Genomic DNA, 6,328 nt, shown 5'->3' on the forward strand with positions numbered 1-6,328 from the left:
CTGCTCTGGAACCCACCAGAGCCCTGCTCTGAGGGGCAGCTCCAGGCAGCTAATAAGTGAGGGACAAGGTCCAGGCCAGAGTTCTGGGTGGCACCGCGCCCTTGAGGCTCAAGAAAAAACAAGACCAAATCTAATCACCAAATAAACTTGAGCGGAGCCAGGCTAGGTGTCAGATGCCCAAGGAGATTTAGGGAAATGCTGACGTTTCGGCTGTTTGCTCCCACTCAGAAGAGTCTCCCTCCCCACACAACCAGCAGCAGGGCAGCTCCCACAGAGCCAGCATGTGGCCCGCACCCTCTGCCCGGGCTTTCCGAGCAGTGCACAGGCCCACGGTGGCCCCACGGACAGCCATGCAGGGAGCAGCACCCACACCAACCCAGCTGTGTCCGGTGGGCCCAGCTGTGGCAGTGGGCTGACAAGAAAACACGCCTGCCTCTAGGATGTGTGATTTGGGGGATGGGGGAGGAAAAGAACCAGGCCAAGTGGGAAGTCCAGTTCAAGTAGTGGGCACTGGCCTGCACCAGGACTCCTTGTGTGTGTGTGCTTCAGTGTGTGTGCGTGTGTGGTTTGCTTGTGTGTGCAGTGTGTGTGTGTGTGTGGTGCGGTGTGTGTTGGGGGGGGATGCCTGTGTATGTACAAGGTATCTGGGTGGGGGGTAGTGTCTGTGTGATGTGTATATAGTGTGTGTGGTGTGTGGTGTGTCTGTGTGCAGGTGTGCAGTAGTGTGTCTGTGTGCAGGTGTGCAGTAGTGTGTTTGTGTGCATGGTGGTAAGAGGAGCAGGGACATAGAAGCTCAGATTTCCCTGGTCAGAGCACCAAAAATTACAAACAAGCTTACAGGACTGGGGGGGGGGGAACAAGGCGCTGGCAGAGGGTGCTGGGGTGGGGCAGTGGCACAGCTGAGAGCCTTTCCCGTCAGCGAACCCAGCACAGCCCACGAAGACGAGGCTTCCACCTCCTGTTCCTCACACCCCGCCAGGTCCTGGTCACACCTCCTTGTCCTGCTCGCCAATCCATTTCCTTCTCCCTCGTCCTCTGCTCCCCTGGGCCAGGTGAGCAGCGCGCCTCCCCACACTCTGCCCCCGACCCCGCCCAGTGGGCCTGCCGCCTAACCGCTCATCTTTTCCCAGCCGCTCTACATGGCAATCACCCCAAGGCTGTCCACAAGAATAAGGTGCTTCTCGTGGTCCACAAGGCCAGCCACTGCCGGCCGCTACCTGCTGGCAGGTCTCAGCTCCGGCCACAAATGTAGCAACTTCCCTCGCTTCCCCAGGGTACTGGCTGCCTCCCACCTCATCGCTGTGGCCAGCAGGGGACCTCTGTCAGAATACAGGCCCCTCCTCTGGCCCCACACCTGGCTAATCCCACCTTGGCGGATAGTTGTCAGCTACAACATCAGCTCCCCGGGGAAGGCTCCCAGTTGCCGAGACCCGGGCAGGGGCCCCACCACGTCCTCCCTCGGCCCCCATCATCTCCGGGCCATGGGACAGGGATTTCCACAGGTTTCACCCACCGCACTCCCCCCATGCCCAGAGCAACACGTGACAGGTGGTTGGCACCCAAGAAATATTTTTGGAAGGAAGAGCCCTTGCAACACTTTATCGTAATTATCTGTCTGTCTGTCCTTAGACTGCAGTCTCCCTGAAGGTGGGGACTGTGGTGAATCATCATTTTAACCCAGTACTCAGCAGAGAGAGTGGTGCATAGTAGATGATAAGTAGGTATTGGGTAAGACGGCAGAATAGTACATAACTAGGTTTTTTTTTAGATTGATTGATTGATTGATTGATTTTTACAGAGAGGGCAAGGGAAGGAGAAAGAGAAACATCAATGTGTGGTTGCCCCTACAGTGCCCCCTACTGGGGATCTAGCTGACAACCCAGGCATGTGCCCTGACTGGGAATCGAACCAGTGACCCTTTGGTTCCCAGGCCTGTGCTCAATCCACTGAGGGCCTACACAGCTGTTTTTTAAAAGAAGAACGATGAACTGTTCTGTGTGGTGGAATAGATAGGTAGGTATCTGACAGGCGCTGTTACATGAAAAGGCAACGACGGTCCATGTACATACTATGCTATCTTTTCTATAATAAGAGGCTTAAAGAAGACTTGACATTCATGGCAACTTGTACTAAGGATAACTCCAGAAGGATGCATAAGAAATAAATAAAAGTGGCTATTTTTCAGAGTGGGGACTGAGCAAATGCGTATCAGGAATGGGAGCAGGATGTTTTCCTTAACATCATTTTACACTTTGAGTTTTCAACTTTTTGAATATATTACAAAATCAAAAATTTAAAACAAGGACAATGAATGTTGGTGGAAGAAAGAGGAGGAGGAAGAACAAGCAGGGAGAGAGGTGAACCCCAACCGCTGCCTCCACTGTCACACCTTGGCCTTGGATTCTGCTTCAGGAGGACGTGCACCTGAGACGTCCCCCGGGCCCACATGCTCCGGCCAGGGTGCCAAGTCCCCAGGGTGAGGCAAGGTTGTCTTGACCTTTCTTTGTTCCCCTGTGTCCTAGAGGAGGATCCTGTGACCGGAGATGTCAGTCACTGAGTGTTCCCAATCTCAGAGGCTCGGCTCTGGAGATAAACTGTCCAGGCTGCCCAAGGCTCTCTGAATTACCTACCGCGTGAATCACTGCGCCTGGGGGCAGGTGTTTCCCAAGGTCACTCTCAGGGCTGAGCAGTAGTCAGCACTCTGGAGCCCCTGTCCCAAGCCCTACCGATCCCTGAAAAGATCCTCCCCAATGGAGGGCCTCAGGGTAAACTGGCACAACTCCTTTTGGGCTGTTGAGTAGAAGGCACCACATACAAGCCCTAGGACCTGCATTCTCACCCCAAACTTGCACAGCCCTTGCTGGTTCACATGCACCAGGGCACAAGCAAGAATTTTCTTAGTAGCATTGTTAGTAATAGCAAAACTAAAAACAAAAACAAAAAAATGCATGGAAATGACCTAGATGTCCTTCCACAGGAAATTGGATAAATACAGTGTGGAGTATTCAGACCATGGAATTTGACAGCAGTGAAAATGAATGAACTAAAGCCACATACATCAGCTAGGTGAGTCTCAGAAGCACGTGGGAGATAGCAAGCCACAGGAGGAGGCCACACTGTATGGCCTTATGTAAAGTTCAAGGGCAAGAAAACTAAGCAGTTCACCCTCATGATGTTACCACAATGCAGGTGGTAAACAACAAACACCATACAAACAAGGCAATGGTGAGCCCCAATTTAAGTAGTGATGACCCTGGATTGGGGGAAACTGGGGTGGGGGGAAATGCAGTAGGGACCAGACACCCAGGCAGCAGGGCCACACTGCGAATATTTTCTTCCTGCAGTTGGTTGTGGGGCCCCAGACACTCACTGTCTCTCATTGCTTCAGTCTGCATCTCAGGTTCGGGTCACACACAGTCCTTGTATGACTCACACATTCAGATTGTAACATTTCAAGCATGGCCTGCGCTTAGGAGCCAGGCTCCCTGGGTTTACATCCTGACTTCCTTTTTCATAGCTGAGTGGCTCTGAGACTCGAATTGTCTGGTTAGCATTGTGGTCACTTAAAACAAAACTTAAAATGCGATGACCGCACCTGCCCAGAATTCCTGGAAGCAGGCAGCCAGCGAGCTTATTCCCAGGAAGATCCTGCCTCCACTTTCCAAACTGGATGACGGTCCCCGTGGGAAGAACTTGCCGTGTCCTCCCTGTCCCCATGGCCCCAGGCACAGTTCAGGCCCCCGACAGCTGCTCCTGAAGACCCCTGCACTGTCGGGGGGGCCCTCTGCCTGTCTGGGAGTTCTCCCGACGTCTGCAACCTCGGATCCGGAGCCTTCGCTGTCAAACATGAAGGACTTCCCCTTGACCTTAAAGTCTTAGTAACATTTGTCTTAGGTACAATGACAGCCCACGATTAGAGGAAATCGAGTGGTTTTCAAACCTTGAAAGTAGGACAGACTGATATTTATAGGCCTTCTGAGAATCTCAGCCAAGTCTCTGATTTAATTTTCCTGTTTCAGGCTAGATCTGAGGGAGGGAATTAACTGTGCGATCCTGGACAAGTCGTAAATTTGAAGTCAGATCATCTTACTCAAGCCTTTGCGTGATCTTGAGCCGGCCACATTTCTAGCCTCAGTCTTCTCTTCTGTAGAATGGGGACAATAATTAGTTCTTGCTTACTTCACAAGGATGATGTAAGGTAAAAACAAAATCATGACTATGTTGTCGACTGGGAAACTACACAGCAACAATGAAAAAGAAAGATCACTGGATTTGCAGTGAACACTGTAGAGAAAGAGTACTGGGTTTGTATTGGTTGGTTCTTAAGTTACCAAATAGGCATTGAGGCCTCTTATGTACCAGGCACTATTCTAAGTGCTTTATAAATGTCAACTCATTCCATCCTCACAACCATCCTATGAAGGAGGTGTTATGTCATTGTCCCCATTAGATGGTGGACAAGCTGGGGCACAATTAAGGACCCTGCCCAGTGGCACAGGAGTATGCGGCAAAGCTGAGATCCAAAGCCAGGTGGTCAGACGTCAGAAGCTGGGCTCCTCACCAGCTATTCTGCCTCCTGCTTGAGACCTGTGACGCCCAGCTCGCCTCTCACTAATTCCGTGTGCATTCGTTCATCCCGCATAGACTTACTGAGGGTTTACTGTGTGTCAGGCGCTGCTCTGGGAGCTGGGGGCGGAGCGGCAAACAGAACCGTGGTCCTAGAGTGCACAGTCAGGCGTAGGAGATGGAGCTGCACCAGTGACCAGCCAAGGTGTCCAGAGGGCCAAGCGCTGTGGGCGAAGAATGACATAGATGTCGGAAATGAAAACCTGTCCAGGCTGCTATGCAGAACACCACAGCGTGGGTGGCGGGTAAAGAACAGGCATTGGAAGTCCAAGATGAGGGTGCCAGCAGGCTTGGGTTCTGAGGAGGACCCTCTTCTGGGTCTTTCTACCGAAGGAAGGCGTGAAGGAGCACTCTGAGGTCTCTTCTGTTAGGACACTAACCCCCCATGAAGGCTCCGCTCCATGACTTAATTACCTCTTATCCCTTGGGGTTAGGATTTGAAATGAATTTGGGAGGACACAAAACTGCGTGAGAGGCACGGGGATAGAGTGTGACTCTGGGCTGGTGGTGTCCTTTGTCTGAGCCTCTCACTGTAAAACAGAGATACTAAGGCTGCCTGGCCTGCTTTCAACCTCTGGGAGGCGCTCACATGAGCCCTGGAGGCGCACACACAACAAAATGCCAGCCCCGTCAGTGCCGCACCGCAGCACCCGTGGCTGCGGCCTCTCCGCTCCTCTGGTACTCGGTGCACATCTTTACTTAGTGTGTTCACCCTTGTTTCCTAGTTGATCGAGCGGATCTCTGCGTCTCTCAGTGAGCTGAATTTTTGAGGCAGGAACAGATCCATGTATGCATAAGTGTGAAACAAAGGTGTAATTGTTCATATTAATGATCTCTATTTCATGAGCCCCTGCCAGCGTCAGCCCCTTGTACACAATGTTGAACTTGATCTTCCACGTATACGTGGTTATCATCCCTGCTCCCAGAGGAGGAATGAGAGCTCAGAGAGGCGAGTACCTTGCCCGTGGCCATTCACCAGTGAGTGACAGGACTAAGACTGGAACTCCACGGTCTGTCGCCAACCCCCAGCTGTCACTTGGCACTGCTATTCATACGTATTGAGCCGTCCAACAGATATCCCATGGGCACCTGCTGTGTTCTAGGTGCTTTACCAGATGCTGGAGACATGGAAGTGGAAAAGGCAGGCGAGGTTTCTGCCGTATGAGAGACAGAACCGATAAGTCACCGAGTAATTCGGGTGGGCGCTGATTCCATACACTGGGAGGCGCGTGGAGGTGGAGCGGCAAGGGGGGGCACTGCAGAGCCCAGCCCTGAGTGGCACAGAGAAGCTGGCCTTGAAAAGACCTTGGAAGAATTGCCAACAAGACACGGAAGCTGAGGTGTAAAGGAGCTAGGAATGTTCTCCAGGCCGGAGGTGGGGCGGGGGCGCGGAGCTGGAAGAGCCATGAAAAAGGAGGGTGGCGATGAGAGGCAAGGCGGGAGAGTGGGCCCACCATGAGCAGGGCCTTGGGGACTGCAGAGAGCAGCGATGAGGGACCATCTGAGGTTTCGGGCAGAAGTGATGTGACCTGAGGTGTGTTTTAGAAGAAATACTATTATCAAGTATTTAAATACAATAGCATTGGAGTTTGCTAGTAATAATCATAATGACTTTTTAAAAACCCGTTTAGAAGACTAGAGACAGCGACAAGAAGAGGGCCAGGGAGGTGAGGGCAGGCGGAGTTTTCCGGTGCCTTAGCTT

This window comes from Sturnira hondurensis, unplaced genomic scaffold (genome assembly GCF_014824575.4).
Source record: "Sturnira hondurensis isolate 20B ecotype Veracruz unplaced genomic scaffold, ASM1482457v3 Scaffold0017082, whole genome shotgun sequence".
NCBI classification, from domain to species: Eukaryota; Metazoa; Chordata; class Mammalia; order Chiroptera; family Phyllostomidae; genus Sturnira; species Sturnira hondurensis.